The sequence below is a fragment of the Ursus arctos genome, unplaced genomic scaffold, assembly GCF_023065955.2.
Source record: "Ursus arctos isolate Adak ecotype North America unplaced genomic scaffold, UrsArc2.0 scaffold_19, whole genome shotgun sequence".
Taxonomy (NCBI): domain Eukaryota; kingdom Metazoa; phylum Chordata; class Mammalia; order Carnivora; family Ursidae; genus Ursus; species Ursus arctos.
The window spans coordinates 34719814-34740989 of record NW_026622863.1 but is presented as its reverse complement, the minus strand read 5'-3'; the positions used below and the strand labels follow the sequence as shown (position 1 = coordinate 34740989).

Sequence of the window (21176 nt, the reverse complement as noted above, 5' to 3'; positions counted from 1 at the left end):
CTGGCATAGAGAAGAACTAAGTCAACTTAACAACATATACCGAGTATCTACTATTTACATATCAATTTTCACCATCAGGGATATATAAATGGAGGAGATAGGGCTGTTCTAATCACATAACTGGCCCCTAATAATTATTTTAATATTTCAGGGAGTTAAATTGTTGTAAGCAGTCACCAAAAATAAAGTCTATATCATACAAGGCAAAAACACAAAACAATTCAGAGTAGCTCTGATCATTGCGCTACTCTTACAACTTCTGTGCAAGTTGGACAATTTTTCAAAGTAAAAATTTTACAAAAGCAGGTTTGGAATTTTTTTTCTGGATCTTAGGAAAATGAGATTTTATACACACACAAAAAACTTATTTAAGACAGATTTTTAAATGAAATCATTTCTTCTAATATGTCCCTTGGCATTTTAAATAAAGTATTTTTTTGATGGGGTAACTTCACTCAAAAATGAAATTAACAATTAATTATAAAAGTGAAAAAAATTTCCTCTGAAGCAATAACTCTACTATTTTAGATGGAAAAAATATCTTAGATTCACTTCTTGATTCTCATTTTCAATGGCTGGCCTGAAAAGAATCCTAAATTCATTTCTCTACCAATAACAGGGACACTCTCTGCATTCAGTGAGGCCAATAACTCCAGATTTGCCTAGACTTTGAAAAAAATATCAAAATACCCTCCTATTTGAGAATGATTTAGAAAGTCTTTGAAAGAAAAATATATTTTTGTCTGTTAGGTTAGCAATTATGTTTAAAAGCAGTAGTGGCTAATGCTAGTTTAATTAAACTTGTGAATGGATACATTTTGATAGCATTATCAAATATTCCAATAGTTTTAGAAAACAGTTGGCAATTTGTATACATTAAGCCACAAAAATATTTGAACTTAGTGACTTGGTAGTCTTATTTCTAGAAAATTATCTCTGGAAGTAAAAAAAATGAAGACCAAATTTAATCTTTGCAGCCTCAAACTGGAGGGGAATAAAAGAGAAAGCTAAATATTTAGAAATATGGAAATGGACCCATAAATTATGGTTATTAATTCAATGATATATCACCATGAAAAGTGATGTCTATGAAGAGGTGTGAAAACACGGGAAAATATTTATATCTGAGAAAAAGGAGATTAAAAAATATATGCATCCTATGATGATGGCCATGCAAAAAAATTCTAAGAAAAAAGAAACGTACAAAAAGATGATTATATCAAGGTGGCAGGAACTGGATAGTTCTTAGCTTCTATTTTCTTTTCTAGACTTTCTGTAATGTCTTTATTACTGACTTTATGGTACTTTATTAAGGGAGAAAATTGTGTTAAAAAAATCCAGATCAGTTCTGAGTAATACATTATATCTTTATTTAATAATGCGTTAAAGCAGGAAATGCTATGAAGCTTGAATCTGTTCCCAAATCCTCATGAACCAAAGCTGTTATCTTTAGAAGGGCATCATCCCCTCCACATGACTGCCAGCATCTGATCAAACCACATCGTTTTGTTTCACAGAGCTCTTAAAGTGTGGTAGGTTAATGTGTAGACTATAAAGTTAGAGAACCCAAGTTCATATCTGGGATCGGGCTCTTTTTGCTTTGCCATTAGCCTATATTTCTGCCACAAATATAGACTCTCAAAATTCATCGCTCTCTACACAAGGAAATAATGACTATGGACACTGCCCATGAGCCATACCACTATTGATGGGTCTTGGGAGAGGCAGCCCAGCATGGCAGCCACAAACTTTGGGATTAGACTGACACAGGTGCGTGTCACTGCCAAGCTGCCATTTTATAGGCTCTGTACCTTGTGTAAGTGATCACAATGATCTGTGCTTTAGTTTCTTATCTGTACCACAAGGATATAAATGCCCTTAGTCCATGAAATAGGTGGTGGAACTTAAATGAGAAAATGTGTACAGAACAGTCACTGCAGGGCCTAGCACATGGTAAGTGCTCAAAAAATCAAAGGTATGACTGTTTATCCAGGAGTCATGAGCAGGGAAATCTTTGTTTCAACTACGTTACAGTGAAGTTAAAGCTTGAAGGGTAGTGGACAAGGAGGTTGAGGGAAGAAAGGGCTTGATATCCTGAAGCAGCCTGGAGATTTATGTCTGAAAAGAGACAGGTGTGAGGCATAGATAGAGCATAGATAGAGCAACTGGACCAACTAGGTTTGTAAAATACCCTCTTGGGTTCCAAAGACTCACTAGGAACCAGAGGTAGCTATCCCCAACTCAAGCAACTGCTATACTCAGATAATGCACAATTTGGTTCATTCAACCTACAAAAAAATGACCACAAGGGGGAGGAAATCAGAGCCCCAGACAGGCACCATTTTTCAGGGTTTAACTATAATTGCTCAAGAAACCATCATCCTCTTGCTTTACTTTCTGGGATTGTTCCAACCACTTCTGAGGATGTGGCTGGAGATCCTTGAAAGAGGCTGGGAGAGGGCACCAACCTAACTCTGCTAGTTGAGCTAGAGGGAAAATGGGCTGGAGCAGTTAAGGGAAGTGAGCTAAACTCAAAATTTCCTCAGCTGAAGACTTCTCTTACCTCCCCAGGAAGAAATAGCTGGAAAAAGCTTGGTGCTTCAAAAACGGGATCCCTTATCTATCATGTTCACTGTCTTCTCCAAAGTCTAGAACAGGACCTGGCATACAATAGGTGCCTGATACATGCTGGATGAAACAAGCGATCAATCAATATTACCATTTCAAATTTTTCTATAAAAAATTAATTTTATGCAGTCTAAATAGCTTGATATTTTTCTGAGTATGTCATGTTTACAAAACCAACAAATACTTTTATTTTGAAAAAGAAATATATACGGTTTGATTCTTTTATGTAAAAGATGCAGAGAAGAAATTTGGAAAGTAATATGAAGATAACATTAATGATGCAGAAAGAAGCAATGCCTGACATCTTCTCCACATTCACAGCTGTTATGCTGACCAAGGAAAACAATGCTGAATCTTTGGGCTTGCATTTTAAATTGTGAAAGTGAATTGAAGATTTAAAGATGTGTCCAGGGGCGCCTGGGTGGCACAGCAGTTAAGCGTCTGCCTTCGGCTCAGGGCGTGATCCCGGCGTTATGGGATCGAGCCCCACATCAGGCTCCTCCGCTACGAGCCTGCTTCTTCCTCTCCCACTCCCCCTGCTTGTGTTCCCTCTCTCGCTGGCTGTCTCTATCTCTGTCAAATAAAAAAATAAAATCTTAAAAAATAAATAAATAAATAAAGATGTGTCCATTCTTTGGATGAAAACACTTTTTTAAAAAAATATTTTATTTATTTATTTGAGAGAGAGAGAGAGAGACAGCACTAGCAGGAGGGGCAGGGGGAGAGAGAGAGAAAATCTCAAGCAGACTCCAAGCTGAGCATGGAGCCCAACACGGGGCTTGATCCCAGGACCTTGAGATCGTGACCTGAGCCGAAACCAAAAATCAGATGCTTAAATGACTGCACCACCCAGATGCCCCTAGATGAAAAACCTTTTAATGTCCTTGCTAGATCATTTGTTTCAAGACATTTCAAGTAATGCCTTCAAAATATGTATTAGCAATAGTCTACAAGTATTAGAATGTTCACTTGTTCACAACCAGTTTGCTCAAAAGATGAAGCCAACAAGTAAGAATTCAGTATTAAGTTCAGATTTTTAAAATCATCCCTAAAGAGAGATGATACCAAGAAAGAAAAAGGAAAACAGTATAGGTAATGGATACATGGAGCTTATTACACTATTTGGTTTACATTGCATAGGTTTCAATATTTCCACAATAAAAAAATTGTAACGGTTGCTGATTACCTTACATAATTTTTTCTAAATGCGCAATTAGTAATTTGATGCACTTAAAAATTATATTATATTCCTTATACTTTATTTCAGCTGTGCTTGAATTAAACCAATCAATTTATTTTTAATGGACTCATGCAGGAATTTTCAGTATATTCTCAAGACTTATGGGTTGCTAGCAGTTTTACTCAGTGCATGATGGATAGTTTCTATTTTAAAATACGGCATTTGTTGTGATATAATTTAAATTACTTTTCTGCTGGAAGTATGCATTCTTCTAAGTTACAATTATGTAAAGGGAAAATATACATCATATTCCTACTTAATCTTTTTTATAGTCCTTGTTGCTGTTACTTTCACTCAGGTATAATCACATTAGTGAAAATGGGATTTTGCATTTATAGCAAGAATTTTGTTTAGATAATTCATTTCAGTTCTTAGTTAATTATGGAAGAAAAATGGAAGCCATCCCATAAATAAACAAGTGCAAAGGCTCAAAACTAGAAGAACTCACATATAAAGGTAAGTGCTACATATAATCAATAATTTAGAGTTCTCCCAAGCCCACTTAACAATACAAGTTAGTGTATCATAATTACATGTTAAGAAAAATATTTTAGATCTTTTCATTTACTATATATATTACGTACGCTCATTATGGAAAATTTGGGAACTTAGACAAAAGTACAAAAATAAATTAAGATCACCCTATAATCACTACACCTAGATGTAACCACCATTAATATTTTCCTTTATTTCCTTCAAATTCACTTTTTTGCTCAGATAGGATGCAAATATCAATAGTCCATTATTATATTTTACAAAATTGGCATCATACTGTATGCTGTTTTATAACCTCATTTATTTATTGGAAAATATGTAGTAAATAATTTCCCCATTTTATTAACCATCCCTCTTAAATGTTGCAGAATTTCTCACCCAGTGCTATATCTACACCTTTATTTAATCTATCCCATATTGTTAGGAATTTACAGCATTTCTATTTTTTCCTATTATAAATGATGCGTCAATCAATGACCCTTTATAAAACTTTTTCACTATTTCCCTTTGATAAATCATTTGAAATCAACTTTCTAGATCGAAACATATGAATATATTCAGGTATTTTGAAATATAATGACAAAAATTGCTCAAAATTGTCGTTAAGACTCCTTAAACAGGGGCGCCTGGGTAGCGCAGTCGTTAAAGCGTCTGCCTTCGGCTCAGGGCGTGATCCCGTCGTTATGGGATCGAGCCCCACATCAGGCTCCTCCGTTGTGAGCCTGCTTCTTCCTCTCCCACTCCCCCTGCTGTGTTCCCTCTCTCGCTGGCTGTCTCTGTCAAATAAATAAATAAAATCTTTAAAAAAAATAAAAAAAAATAAAAAAAAAGACTCCTTAAACAATTCTAGATATCCATATCCTTATAAGGTATGTTTTAGCTTTTTGAAAATACAATCGATAAATTGAAAAGTAAAAATGGCATCTCCTATATCTTCATTTGTTTCTTAAAATTTATTGAATTATTAGTGAGATTGAACATATCTACTTATGCCGTGGCCATTTTTCATTCTTTTTAAAAAGTCATTTAAAAAATCTCCATCGGTTTAATCCAACCACCTTATCTGAAGTCTACCATGTCACAGGCATAAAGATAAGTACCGAGGATACGAAATTAATAAGACATGGACCCCATCTTTAAGGATTTCACAGTCTAGTAGGAAATTAGATGTGTGAATGACTAATTCCAATCTATTATTTGAAGTGTTATATGGAAGTAGGTATAACATGCTAGGAAACCACAGATAAGGAAGCAGAAAACTCTCCAGAAGATAATATGCAGTGAGGGATATGCAGAAATTGTACTTTCAGCTGGGCTCTGACAAATGAGTAAGAATTCACCAGGCAGGTGGGAGAGAAAAAGAGAGTGTCCCGGCAGAGACCGATGGAGGAGAAAATCAACACATTATGAAGGATATTATGAAGCCAGCCAAGAGTTTGAGCTATATCAGTGGGAAATAGGGATTCGTTGATGTGATTTTGAGCAGAGAATGGACATGATAAGTTTTGGGTTTTAGAAAGTGAAAGGAAAGGAAGATCTGGAGTCACTTTGGGAATGAGAGAGAAAGAATCAGGTCAAGGATAACTGCAAGAGACTTTTAGCTTGAGCTATTCAATATAGAGTGATACATTTACTTTAAAATATATAGGCATGAGGAAGAGGTGACCTTTGTGAATAATCATTTCTTTTTAAAAAACTCCTAAAACACAACAGATGTGATAGAAAGCATTATTTTTCCCAAATGACTTGCTTTGGCCAGTGGGTAGTAATGATCATGTGCCAGCTTCTGTCTGTACTCTAAGAAGTATACCTGTGTTTCTACACACCAGTCTGGGAACTTTCAATCTCCACCAGCAAAAGATATGCCCCCAGGGATCCTGCTTTTCCAGAAGAATAGACAAACCTGGAACAGACCTGAATAAAACCTACAATTTGGAGCTGATGCCAGCTGAGATCGCAACCTAGATCAGCAACCTGTCAGCTGACCTACAGCTTGTAAGGCACTGAATTTTAGCATGGTTTGTTATGTAGCATTAGGATGGCAACAGCTAACGGATACACTGGCATATTCTGCTCCTTTAATTTCTAGATACAGCCCATCTCTGTTTAAAGATAGGCTACAGGGGTGCCTGGGTGGCACAGTCAGTTAAGCATCTGACTCTTGATTTGGGCTCAGGTTATGATCTCAGGGTTATTGGATAGAGCCCTGAGTTGGGCTCCACGCTGCAGGGAGTCTGCTTGAGATTCTCTCTTTCCCTCTCCCTCTGCTCCTCCCCCCATTCACGTTCTCTCTCTCTCTCTCTAAAATAAATAAATAAATCTTAAAATAAAAACAAAAAGTAAAGACATGTCTAAAGAATGTGGATTGAGCCAACACCCTATGCATTATCTGGAAAATGGGATAATACAACTGGAAGTCTGTAATAATTAAATGCAGCCCAGTCCTTCCAGTTCAGAATGTTATCTCTTCAACAGGAAGTTGCTGATAAATTTCCATCCAGAATGAAAGTTAAATATAAGAAATCCATCAACTATTGATCCTGCTGGGCTGACATGCATTATAATAAACTACTAAATGGACAGACATGAGCTCAGTTCCCTGCTGTAAATAAGAACATTTGCATCTTCGTTGTCTCCTCCTGATAATGTTATATATAAGCAGCAATCTGTTGCGTGGCATGGAGGCTTTTAAATCAGGTAATAGGCCTCCTCATTCTGTTCATTAAGATAAAGAAAGTTTTGCAAGGGAAATGGTCTATTAGGTCGTAATTTGCTTTTACATGCAAATTAAGGGATAATTAGTTTTGGATATCTGGGATACAGAATCTGTGTGTTTGACATATTTTTCATATGTAGCAAATACCAAAGAGTTCAAGTATTTTTTCAGAGAAAAGAAAGGTTCTTTGAAAGTTAAAAGAGATTAAACAATATTCCATTCGGAATGCAAACTCTTCAGGTAAATATTACAGGTGGTATATATTTAGCTCACAATTCAGAACCAACTGGGTTTTTTTTAACTTGTTAATATTTTGAAAGACTGACAAAAATCTGAATGTCACCATGTTTCCTTTGTCTTTTACAAAGGCAAGGTGTTTTCTGAAATATGGTTGAACCAAGATTTAAATTATTTTAAATAACTATAGGCACCTCCTCTTCTAACATTTTTCTAAATAGATAAATCAAGTCTTCTTCATTACTTAGGATAAGTAAGCTTAAATGATTTCTTACATTTGTAAACTGTTACTTCATTTTCTCTTACTCTTTAAATTTAAGCACATTTCATGATGAACTTTGAAAAGTCTGAGGCAGTGCAAGATGCATTGATTAAAAAGGCTTTGAAATTGGAACTAAAATAGGAGTTCTTGGTAGGGAAATCCTCCCCTGGCCCTTTGGGGCTAGGACATCTAGCACAGTTTTGGTAGAGAATGATTTGGGCAGCTTGCCTAAATCCACCATGAGGGCACATTGTCTGAAAAGGACTCCCCTCCCCCCCGATTTATAAAATTACCAGAAGTATAATAGTAAAATCACATCTAGTTAGGAATAGTTAATAGTTAAATCACATCTATTGAAAAGAATACGATTGTGTGCAGTTAGGGTGACACTGCACAGTGACTGCGGGTGAGGATCACAGTGCACGGTTTCTAAGAATGGGGACTCCTGAAGCTTTGTTTCCAAAACCTGGGATAATAAACATATTTTTCTAACTGCTTCCTCAAATGCATAATTCATTTCTTCAACAAACTGGTTGGTCTACCAAAAATCTCTGGAAGGTCTATGATGTGTGAGGCACAAGGGATACAAAAACTAGTAAGATGGCCACAGGCCTCCAGGGGCTGTAGGTGGATTAGGGCAAATATGATAACACATGCTCATGAATAAAAATAGTCAAAGAAATAGGTGATAAATGTGAAATGGAAGGCACCGCCAAAATTATGTGAAATTTCAGGGCATGGAGAGCTGATTCTCACAGAAAGATACAGCATTTCCTCCAAATGCAGAGAATGGGTAAAATTTAAATATGGGAAGAAGGGAGGGCATTTTAGGAAAAAGAAATAGCGTATATTGGCATGGGGTCAGGATGCGAAAGCTCTCTTCCTATTATAGCAGGTAGTGTTGTTTAGCAACAACAGTGGGAAAAGTAGAAAAGTAATCTGGAAATATACACTAAGAAAAGATGGGGGTGGAGGTGGGGATAAACACCTGGCTAAGGAATTTGGAAACAGCTTGTGAGCCACTAAAAGTTTTAGAGCAGAAGGATGATTGTTAAATGCATGCATTGGACAAAGGAATGGATTAGAAGGAGAAAGAAGTGAGGTGAGGACTTCGACCAGGGTATTATTTCTGTTTGAGGTGGTTTCCCACACCTTCACTTTCCTGGAGTTTGATGTCAACAAAAACAGAGGGGCTCTGTGTGATGGAACTCAAGTCAGGCGAGAAGTCAGAGTGTGTTTTAGCATAAGGCATTGGAGACGCGGGTTTGTTTTCTCAGCAGAAAAGACTAATTATCTTGTAGGCACCAGGAAACACCCAGCAGAGTCTAGTGAGAGACTGCTATAGAGCCATGATGACTCTGAGCCGTCCTGAAGGACAGACTCACATGGAATCTAGTCAATGCATGATAAGTGAATAGTTACACAAGACAAATATGCTCTAATATATTATACACCTAAAAAAAAATGTTGAGGGTAGATCTCATGTTAAGTGCTCTTACGCAAAAAGGGGGGATGGGAGGGGCACAAGGACATTTTGGAGATGATGAAGTTTCATTACCTTGATTGTGGTGATGGATTCATGGGTGTATGCATATACCCAACATATCCAGTTTTATACACTAAAAGTGTGCAGTGTTTTGTATGTACATTATACCTCAATAAATCTGTTTTCGTTTTTTTAAAGAAAAGGAAACACATAGAAGAATCTAAAGGTCATGGAGGAAGAGAAGGAATAGAGTGTTGGGAAGGGGTTCTCTGTGGAACCCAGAGCAGGCCCTATAGGGTTAAACCTCTGCATCCGGGGGCCAAGCTCAGCAATCAAAGAGACTAGAATTTGGAAACCACCCTTAAATTCCTACCACCTGTGGACCCTCTCTGCATTGCAATATATTGCTTAAGAATGAAACACAAGACTTATGGGGCATTCTCTGAGACTCTGTTTATATCCTTGATTGATTAACAGTAAGACCATTTTGAAAAAAGACATCATATCCCTAGCTCCCTTCCACAATAAGCAAACATATTTCTGTGGCCATATTTCTTATGTCCAATGGAAGGTAACACAAACCATATGGTATCACACAATAGGGTAGGGGTAGGGGTAGCAGAAATGGCATGGAAAGACAAAAGAGAGAAATAAAGAAATGGGTGAGTTGACAGGATATGGCCACTGAGTCAAGATGGAGGGCAGCAAATGGGGAAGAGTGAGAGGAAACTCCATCTTGACCCTGGTCCTCTGCCTGGATGACTCACTGAATGGCAATAACATTAAACAAAATTAGTAAATCAGAATGAGTTTGGTTCTTGACATAGTGAGTTTGTATGCCTTTGGGATATCCAAAAGCTCAGCACACAAGAAAAACTGGTCTAGTATTCAGAAATGAATATAGAGATTTAGGCATTATCTCCTAAATGAAACTATGACAGGAACTTGAAACCAAAGCTAACAGAGAAGGGATAAAAAGTTAGAGTAGAATTAAAAAAAAAAAAAAATCACTGGAGTGTTGGGAAGAAGGAAAGGAACCAAGGGAGGCAGAGAGGGAATATTTTTAGAGGAGGAAGAAGAAACAATACTATGCTGCACCTGAGAAGCAAGGGAAGAGGAACCAACTGATGATAACACAATAAAAGGGTAGAGGAGAAAGAGCCTGAAAGAGGCCACTGGGGGCGCCTGGGTGGTTCAGTAGGTTAAGCATCTGACTCTTGACTTTTGGCTCAGGTCATGATCTCAGGGTCTTGAGATCAAGTCCCACATTGGGCTCTGCGTTCGGGGGGAAACTGCTCTCCCTCTGCCCCCTCCCCCACTACACACTCTTTCTCTCTCTCTTTCTCTCCCAAATAAATAATACATGAATCTTGAAAAAGGCCACTGGACCAGGCATCATAGAGATCTGGATGACCATCAAGAGAGCCCTTCTCCTAAAGTGGTATGGATAAATAACACATGAAATTGCTTGAAGGGGCAACTGTGCCATAAAGAGATGGAGAGAAGTGACAATGTACCCTAATTTTTCTAAAAATTTATTGGTGAAAAATAGAAAAATAATAATAGTATTAAAGGATTAAGTAAAGAAGACTTGAACAGAAGGCAATGAGCTAGTGGAGAGAGAAAAATATTATGACACAAAGATTCATTTATTTGAGAGAGAGTGTGAGTGGGGGAAGGGGCAGAGAGAGAGACAGAATCTTAAGCAGACTCCCCGCTGAGCATGGAGCCCAACGTGAGGCTTAATCTCACACTGATCTCAGAGATCATGACCTGAGCTGAAATCAAGAGTTGGACCCTTAACCAACTGAGCCACCCAGGCGCCTGACACAATGAACCTTAATTCAACAAATATTTAATGGGTTCCTACCACTACCAGGCATTGGAATAAGGTGCAGAGCAAGACACAGACTTCTGCACATGGCACTGTGTACTGCAATGTCCTGTTTATTTAGACCATTAGCTCCTGGAGCAAGAATTGTTACTTGTTCACCAGTGTCTCCATGGAGGCTAGCACAGAATCTGATACATGATAGACCTTCAGCAAGGTCTATTCCATTTATGGAATGAGTGAATGACAAAGTCCCAACCTTTAAGACATTCTTCCCCATCTTTGTTTGGTTAACTCTCCTTTGCCTTTTGGGTCTAAACTTAGACATTTGCTTCTTCCAGGAAGCTTTCTTCAACCTCTAGGATTGAGTTAGTCACCCCCTATCTGTGCCCAGTTCCACCCTGGGTGTTCCTCCATCTACCTTTCAGTCTAAAGAGGAAAAAAAAAAAAAAGGAAAAAGAGGTCAACAAATGGATTTTTACCAGCCCCTAAGCAAGGAAGAAGCAAAGTCACGGTGGGGCTCACTGACTGGTTTGGAAACTCAAGGGAATTAATTTCCTGCGCACTTTAGGTTTCTAATAAATAACTCCCATTGGCTCTCATTTTACTTCTGCAAGCTTTCCAGGGCTAGCCTGACCAGCTCAGCTGCATTCAGATGAGCAGAGTAGCCCCTCACTCAGCCTAGGGAGCATACAATCTGGTTTTTCTCATATTGTCAATCTTGTGTAAATAGCCAAGCCATGCACACTGCTAGACTCCATTGGCTGACTGGGCATCTGCGTTAAAAAAGCAACTTGCTAAACAGTCCACCCAATAGATAGCTTTCTTTGGCAGAACAGAGGGAATTTGATAAAGTGCTTTATTGGGTGGCAACACTTCAGTCTCGGCTTTCCTCAGATCACAGTGGGATAATGAAATTGGAATCCATTTAAACCTTCCATTTCACCCCACATGGTTCATAGACACCGTGTCAAACCATATCACACTGCAATATATGTGCTAAAATCTACGAGCTTAATCCTCCTATTACACACACTACTCTGTCCGATTGGAGATGCTATTATGGAATACAATTTGTTGATTTGCCCACTTGTGTAGCTCTAGCAGAATCTCAAATCCAAGGCAATACTCTATGCCATGAAGATGAATAAATAACTGCATTGTTTCATGCCAAGTTTAGCAACACAATATTCTTGTTGGCCAGTCTATGAATAGTACAGTCACTGCTGGGACAGACCTGGCCATATGACAAGGACTTGCTTGCCCCGTCTCCTGTTACAAGTTCTATCCCATGGAGATCATTGGAGCATTGGTGATTTATTAAATATTTTCACTACACACCCTGGAAAAAGATGATCCCACGTTAAACTGAACAAAAGACCCTTCATAGACAATAATTACTAAATTCGGAAACTTCATGACTTGGACTATATCTTTGGAGCCAATTGCTTACTCCCCTTGACTCCTCTGAGATGCTCTTAAGGCATGAAGAACATATGAAGGCACTAACTTCAGAAAATTTTCAGAATTTGTCTACTGTTTACCTGGCTCAAGCTACCTTCATCTCTCAGATTACTGTGTACCCTACTCATTAGTCTTGTTTTATCTCTTGCTCCCCATATCCTCTATGCAGCGGACAGTACAATGTGTCACCACGATCCTACTTTAAATAGAGGTCTCATTGCCCCAGCTTCTCAAAGTACAGTTAGCAAACAGACCTCAGCTGTCAGCCCTTCAGGGATTGCTTAGATCATGTTCCTTCATTGTCATTGCCATCCCCATTGAACAATTTATGTTCAATGATTGAGCGACACTAAAATATAAAGGCCTGGCCAAAGGCTGAAAAGGGACAATTCTGAAGCTCTTATATGAGTGACTAAGGCTGTCGTTAGGCTGCATCATAGCTGAACTTCCCCTTCTGCCCACTCCTGCTTCCCGCCCCTCCTTTCCACAGCAGTTGATCCTGAGGGGTCAGAAACATCCTGCATGCTAAACTCCGTCTCAGGGTTGTTTCCCCAGCCTGTGACAGCCCATGTATCACAAACAGCCTGAGTCATCCTGGTAACTCTAAGTATGATCAGGACTCCTCCTCCCTCTCTTTTCACTGTCTTCAGAGGCCTTACAGTGATCCATGAGGCCCCAAAGGATCTGCCTCCCACTCTGTAACTTCATTTCCTCCAACTCACCCACTTGCTCACTCTGCTCTAGCCCCATTCACCTTCTCAAACACATGGGGCACGCTCCCATCATGAGACTTTTGCATTTGCTATTTGTTCCCTCTGTCTAGAAAACTCTTCCCCTAGATCAGAGGTAGACAACTTCTATAAAGGGCCAAATAGTAAATACTTCAGGTTTTGCAGGCCACAAAATCTGTTTCAATTACTCAACTCTACCATTTTAGCATGAAAACAACTACAGACTGTACATAAACTAATGGGCCCATCTTTGTTCCAATAAGCCTTATTTATAAAAACAGGTGGTGGGCAGGATTTGGCCTGTGGACTGTGGTTTACTGACCTCTACCCTAGAAAGTCACATGGCTGGCTCCCTTACCTCTGTCAGTTCTAAGGACTCAAATGTTTCCTTTCCTGACCACTCTTTTGAAATTCCAACCCCCAACAATATTGGTCTCTTTCTTGTCTTATTTTCTCCACAGCACTCATTGTATCTGACATACTATATTTTATTTATTGCTTTGCTTATCCTCCATCTTCCCCATTAAGAGGTAAATTCAATCAAGGCAGGGATTTCATCTGCTTTGAGGTCCTTAATACCAACTAGCACAAGATAACTGCTAAGTAAACATTTGATGAATGAACGAAAAAGTGAATGAACATTCAGGTAATTCAATATTTCCTCCAGTGTTTGTTGTTTGTGTGTGTGTGTCTGTGTCTGTGTGTCTGTGTATGTGTTTCTGTTCTTTTCAAATTCTAAGCAATTTCTTTCACCTTTTATATCACAGTAGAGTGAGGTGACTAAAAGTACAAGCCTTTTAGAGAGTTTTAAACCCCAGGTCAGTTACCTACTAGCTTTGTGACCTTGTACACACATATAACCTCACTAAGCCTCTGTTTTCTCACCTGTAAGCCTCAGTTTCCAGTCATAACATTGAACATATCATATAATCATGATGATGAAAAACACTCATTTCTGTTGTCCAGAAATCACTCAGTACACCGGAGATATAATCAGCCAGAACACTAGTTTTTCCCCGGTCAACATCCTAGGATAATACAAGGATCATGTTTACAAATTGGGTCCTCATGGGCCTTCAATCAAACCTCACATAGTCATGACTTTTTTTAATGTATAGCTAAAAAAGATTCTAATAAGAAAAACAAAAGAATTATAATGACCATTTGTTAGTGCTCACTCCGTGCCCACTGCTGGTCTGATAAATATGCATGTTTGGCCTTCATATAAGCAGTGATACATTGGGGAAGACCAGTGGAATGATTCTCCATATGTCCTCCCATTGGCTGGGCGTGTCCCCCATTCGCTAATATGTAAACTTCTCTGCTCCATTCTTGAAGACTTTGTCACAATTGATAGAAACAATTGCCCATGTACCACAGAATATACCTATGGAATACACCTGATTACATGCTGACATTTGCTTTGCGTAGGGAAAGCAGAAAGAAAAATGGAGATAATGCTGCTTAGGAGAGTTTCACCACCATTCCTCCCTCTGGGGTCCTGAACTTAAATTTAAATTCCATATGGGTGCTCCCTCCAGGCTCCCAACAAAATTCTTCCTCCATAATAGGATCCCAGATCCCTAGCTCATCCTTAGACACTTGACACCATCCTTAGACACCTGACACCATGAAACCAGTAATTCAAAACAAGTAAACAGACTCCCAGTGTATCTGAATATATGTGCAGTCAGTCAGAATTATAATAATCCTTTGGAAATAAGCACTTAGATGATTGTAGTCACTAGTAAATGGGTTGAAAAATGCTCCTATCTTTCACCTGGGATGGTTTAGTAGCCAATGACCACTCTTTTCTGACCGAGGTGAAGGAGGAGAAATTTCTTTTAAACAACCCTCATTCCATTCCATTCCATTCATCTTCCTGCTTCAAATCATTTACAACAGTTTGAGAAATAGATTTGTCCTGGCTGGTATTTAAAGAGATAGTCAATAACAATATGAGAAATAATTACTATACCTGCAGAAAGTGGGCATTGATTTTAACAATGACTAGGGCCTCAAAACTGAGTTTCAAATACGTTATAGTCGAGTGATAGCCATTTATTACTTAACTTGCTAAATTTGTACTTAACTTGGGTGGGATGGAGTTGAAGCTGAAACTCTTAAATACAGAGCCCCTTTATTTTTTCTCAGTTCAGCTATATTTCTCAGATATATTGGGTACCTACTATTTTCAAGAAACTGTGTTAGGCTCCGAAGACACCATGATAAAGAAATGGGCCATCCTTGTCTGGGGACACTTGCATTCTTTTGGTGAAAGAAGATGATAAACCACCACAAAATTCAGCATTTAACTATAATTAAGGCAAGTATTGCAAGGAAAAATGTACATGGGGGGTGAACTCACTTGGTCTGGGGGGAATTGGGAAGTCTTTTTTGAAGAAGTCACATTTAACCTGTAAACTAAAGGCTGAGTAGGAGTTAAGATAGGCCAAGTGAAGAAGAACGAGAGCTATTTCCAGTGGAAGGACCTAACAAAGGCCTGGAGGCTGGAAAGAGCCTGCCGTCTTCAAGCTGTGGTATGCTGGTAAAAGTTAACAGGCTCTCCACAAAAACCAATTATATCTATATAAAGTCTATTATACATGTTACAGACATCTAAGATAGGTAACACATAATTTACAAACAATAACAAAATATACAATATTTTCTATAGTAAATTCCACACATAGGCAATTGATTCTCATGGAATGCTTTTGTGGATTTTTGCCAAACTCACATCTGGAGCTATCTATGGTCAGAATTGATGAGCAAAGGGGCGCCTGGGTAGCGCAGTCGTTAAAGCGTCTGCCTTCGGCTCAGGGCATGATCCCGTCGTTATGGGATCGAGCCCCACATCAGGCTCCTCCGCTATGAGCCTGCTTCTTCCTTTCCCACTCCCCCTGCTGTGTTCCCTCTCTCACTGGCTGTCTCTCTGTCACATAAATAAATAAAATCTTTAAAAAAAAAAAAAAAAAAAGAATTGATGAGCAAGTGTGTTTCCCACCTCAGTGTTGGCTGATGTTTTCGTTTAAGTTAACAAGGAAGTTGAAAGTGAAGGAATAAAAAAGACTTAAGTCAGAACGGCATCTGTCAATGATGTGAGCAGCTTCTGTGCTGAATCCTAGAATAGTTTTCAAATGCTGAAGAATAGGTCTTCACATTTCGGGGGGCTGTGCGTAATGTGGCAGCTACCAGAAACAATGTACTATTAAATTAAATTGGCACCGTTGACGCTTTTCTCCATCACTTCTGTAAGTCCAGACTAGAGGTTAGCAATGATGAGCCTGCTGCCCGTCTTGGTGAATAAAGGTTTGTTGAAGCACAACCTTGCTCACTCACTGACATTTCTTCCATGGCTGTTTTTGCTGAAGGCTGCAGAGCTGAGTAAGTGCAGCAGAGGGTTTATTGCACAAAGCCTGAGATCCTTATTATCTAGCCCTTTATGGTTCTTTGTTGACAGCTATTCTAGATCATCAACAAAACAATAAATCAAGCCCAGATCTGTAGTGTTTGCCAATTCCTGCGGTGTAAATACTCCCACCATGGCTGATTTCCAGCCACCTCAGTGACATCACTGAATGAAGAACTGGGAAGAGTCCTGACGTAGCAGCACACTGTCACACAGGCCTCCCCCTGCACACAACAGACCCAAACAGCCCCAAAACATAAAGAACACTAAAACGTAGTAAAATAATTAGCAAATAAGTTTCCTTGTTTTTTAACTATAATTGCTTCATTACAAGCTTTTGTAATTTAATTTTTAATGATAGCTGTATTTAATAGCTGACTTGCCAAAATTCCTGAAAATCCAAGGATTAGCTCTCAGGGCCCCGTCTGAGCCAGCTACAGCACGTCAGTGGTCTCCATCAGCTGAAGGATGCACTGTATGGCTGGGAAGCAAAGATGGATACGTGGAATAAGGCCAAGCGGGTGACCAAGCAAGGCTTTGTAAGCCAGATTCAAGAGATTAGGGTTTATCCTATAAGAAATGGGATGCCACTGAAGGTTTATAGCTGGGAAGTAGCTTGATCTCTCCCAGCTCCTATTATGTAGGGATTTTAATCCCAGCGAACACTTTTGAAGTAATTTCTACGTGTCAAGCTTCATTCTACGCATTTTTCAAATATTCATTCTCACAACAACCCCATGAGGTAAGGTATTTATATTACCTACCAATTTTACAGAGAAAAGAGACAGTAAACAATAAGCAACATGTTCTAAGGACTGGATTAATGAGGAGTGAAGCTGGGATATGTGGGGAGGATACTAACTTTTCTCTCAGCCAGGGGAATTTGAACCTGCAGAGAGAGGCTGTCTCCAGAACATTCCTGGGGGGTTTCATGACACAGAATGATGGGCCTATTCAGATGCTAGGGACATGATGGCAAAGAGGGGCAGGATGGGTCTGGGGTCCATCAGAAGACCCTCCCATGGTGAGAGGATTCCTGTAGACTGGGGCCATCTGTCTTCTGAGAGGAAGAACTTCAGAAGCTGACTGCATTGGAACATGCAGAACTTGCCAGCCACCAGTCGTGCATGATTTTTGTCCCAGTAATTTAAGCCCCTCCAGAATCTACTTGGACACTTTCTCAGATCACTTATCCTTTCATGAAGTGTATGAGCAAGAAGGGAGAGGAATGAATATACCATGCTCTAACTGGGATGGATTCTTACCACTTAAATTTTGGGTAACTTCCCCAGAAGTCAAAGTTGATCCTTAACTCTAAGTGGAGCTAATGCATCTCTAAATCACAATAGACCTGATTATTCTCGGGGAGAGAAGGAATAAGGAGGAACGGCTGCCAGTTAGGAGCTGTTGTAGCTGCTAAGTGCATCATAGACATTTGTGATTTAAGCTGAGATTTTACTTTTTAGGGAAAATGAAAATCGGCCAATCTTCTAATTTGGTACATTAGGGAAGAAAGAATCATGGTATGGGAGAGGATAAATGCACATCTTACGAGTGTAACCTCCAACAATCTGCAAACCTGACAGATTACCTCTGCTGCCTTCTTGCTCTATCAGCAGAACTGAGTAGCTGAAAGAGAAACCTTATGGCCCACAAAGGTGAAAAGATTTACAAAAAACAATTTACAGGAAAACTCGGTTGATCCCCGCTCCAGACCACTACAGGATACATGTAACCAGTCTACTTAACCCATAGGTGCTGGGGACCCAAGGGTAAATTAGGTCGGTCCTGGTTTCCATTTGCTTGTAATTTACTATGTACCTCCGTGTGCACTCAGTGCATTCCCCCACACGTTTATGGACATCTTTTTCTAAGCAAAACTGACATCTTCAGGCACACTGGAAGGGTCCCATGATGAATGGAATCTTGCACTGGTTCCCAAAGGAGCTGAGCCCCTCAAGTCAGTGGCCGCTTGGCTGGCACAGCCACTCCCTGCTTAGCTAAGGTTTCACACATTCACCTGAGAGCTTCAGTAATTCTCTTATCTCAGCCAAGAAAAGCCCTGCCACATATCCTCAGAGCTTATTAAGTCTGTGCACAGAAAGGCAGCTAGAGAACTGCAATAATTATCTGGGTAACGAGTTAAAAATCACTCTTGCCTAAAATAACCTGGTAATGAGTGAGCCCCGCTATCATATTCATTAAAGAAGAACATTTCTCAGAGAGCCAAATGGAAAGGAGATTGTGTCAAAATTGGTTTACAAATTGGGAATGCACTGCCTAGGGCACTGAGTACAATGATCCAAAGTAGAAACAGAGGTAAAACACATGAGAAAAACCCGCCGGGTAGAGTTGAAGGGACCTCTTAAGAATAGCTAGCATTCATTGAGTTATTACCATGTGCCGGGAACTAGGCCAGGAGCCTGTGTGAATCATTTATTTTATCATTCCCTAAAATGCCCCAATGAGAGGGTTACTATTTTCATTTCCATTTTGCAGATGAACAAACTGAGGCTCTAAGGAGTTGAGTTACTTGCCTGAGGGCACACGGCTGCTAAGGGAAGGAGCTGGCATGGGACTCCAGCTCCAGAGCACACTACTCCACACTCCCTATAGATTAAAAAAAAAAAAAAAAAAAAAAAAGGCCAAGACAGGTGATATGCTATACCTGGGGTCACAAAGCTGGTTGGTGTTAGAGCTGGGACAATTAAAGGCTTGGAAATCAATACTCAAAATTAGGATAGGGCACATGTGCACTGTTTGTGAAGAAGGACAAGGGAAGAGCACTTACTCTGTTGCTTCCAATCCCGTGTCGTCATCATCACCATCATCATCATCTTTGTCAAAGAAGCTATTATTTATGGAGAATTTACTATGTTCCAGGTCCTGTTCAAAGTGCATTATCTCAACGAGTCCTTACAATGCCTTCTTATTTAATCCTTAAAACCACGCTTTAGGTATGACCTATATTATCCCAGTTGAATAGATGGGGAAACTGAGTCACGGAGATGAGGTGACCTATCCTTAGGACAACACCCCCCCCCGGCTAGGAGGCTGAGGTGTACAATCTGTCTGAGTCTGGAATGCACACTTTTTTTTTTTAAGATTTTATTTATTTATTTGACAGAGAGAGAGACAGCCAGCGAGAGAGGGAACACAAGCAGGGGGAGTGGGAGAGGAAGAAGCAGGCACCCAGCGGAGGAGCCTGATGTGGGGCTCGATCCCAGAACGCTAGGATCATGCCCTGAGCCGAAGGCAGACGCTTAATGGCTGAGTCACCCAGGCGCCCCTGGAATGCACACTTCTAATCCATCCCCGCTTCTCCTTGACCAACTTCCTTTGTGCACTAGAGCCCCTGGGTTTCTCCTCACTTTGGATCATCAGGCTGCCTTCCAATCTCTTGCAGGGCTCTTTGATTCTCTTAGCTGTGTTTCATAGCACCTTTCCAACTGTATTACCAATTTATGTGGCAGTCTTCTCCAACCACCCCATATTCACACAATAACATGTGCACATGTACACACACACACGCACACCGTGTCAACTCCGGCAGGTCAACTATTCTGTGTAAACCCTCCTGCATCAGACACCACACTGGAGAGCACCCTGATCAATAGTGGAATTAAGGACAGCACAGTGATTAAGAATCTAGGCTCTACCAAAGACACAGGTTCATACCTTCCCTCCTTACCTACTAGCACCATAGCTTTACCCAAGTTATATCTCAGGGGCTCAGTTTCACCACTTGTTAAATGATAACTATGGCACCTACCATAATGCAGGATTGCGATGTCAATATCAGCAGCACCTGGTAAATGAGCATTTGACAAAGGACAACTATTATTAATAAAACTAGGTAAAAAGACTAGATGAATGGATAGATGGATGGATCCATGAATTAATAGAGGAATGGATGGATGCAATTCTAGCTGATTAGAAGGACTGATTTATGGGGTAAATACCCAGTAGTGCAATGGCTGGGTCATAGGGTAGCTCAATTTTTAACTTTTTAAGGGACCTCCACACTGTTTTCCAGAGTGGCTGTACCAACTTGCATTCCCACCAACAATGTAGGAGGGATCCTCTTTCTCCACATCCTCTCCAGCAATTGTTGTTTCTTGCCTTGTCAATTTTTGCCATTCTAACTGGCGTAAGGTGGTATTTTAGTGTGGTTTTGATTTGAATTTCCCCGATGGCTAATGATTTTGAACATTTTTTCATGTGTCTGTTAGCCATTTGTATGTCTTCATTGGAAAAGTGTCTGTTCATATCTTCTGCCCATTTTATGATTTCTTTCTTTCTCGCATATTGAGTTTGAGAAGTTCTTTGTAGATCTTGGATACCAGTCTTTTATCTGTAGCATCATTTGCAAATATATTCTCCCATTCCGTGGGCTGCCTCTTAGTTTTTTTGACTGTTTCCTTGGCTGTGCAGAAGCTTTTTATCTTGATGAAGTCCCACAAGCTCATTTTATCTTTTGTTTCTCTTGCCTTTGGAGATGTTCATGAAAAAGTTTGCTTTGGCCAATGTCGTAGAGGTTGCTGCCTATGTTCTTCTCTAGGATTTTGATGGATTCCTGTCTCACATCGAGGTCTTTCGTCCATTTGGAGTTTATCTTTGTGTATGGTGTGAGAGAGTGGTCAAGTTTCATTCTTTTGCATGTAGCTGTCCAAT

The 21176-nt window shown here is 39.7% G+C and overlaps 1 protein-coding gene and 1 long non-coding RNA gene across 3 annotated transcripts in view; both read right to left on the bottom strand.

The window, feature by feature from the left end:
- The window catches only part of LOC130544171 (uncharacterized), a 73837-nt gene extending 54698 nt beyond the window's left edge, over positions 1–19139 (bottom strand). The window contains exon 1 of the long non-coding RNA XR_008960207.1: positions 2564–19139. This is a non-coding gene — a long non-coding RNA (uncharacterized LOC130544171). The remainder of the gene's footprint in view (positions 1–2563) is intronic.
- Positions 1–21176, bottom strand: part of CDH13 (cadherin 13) — a 984509-nt gene that overhangs the window by 867787 nt on the left and 95546 nt on the right. The window lies entirely within an intron of this gene.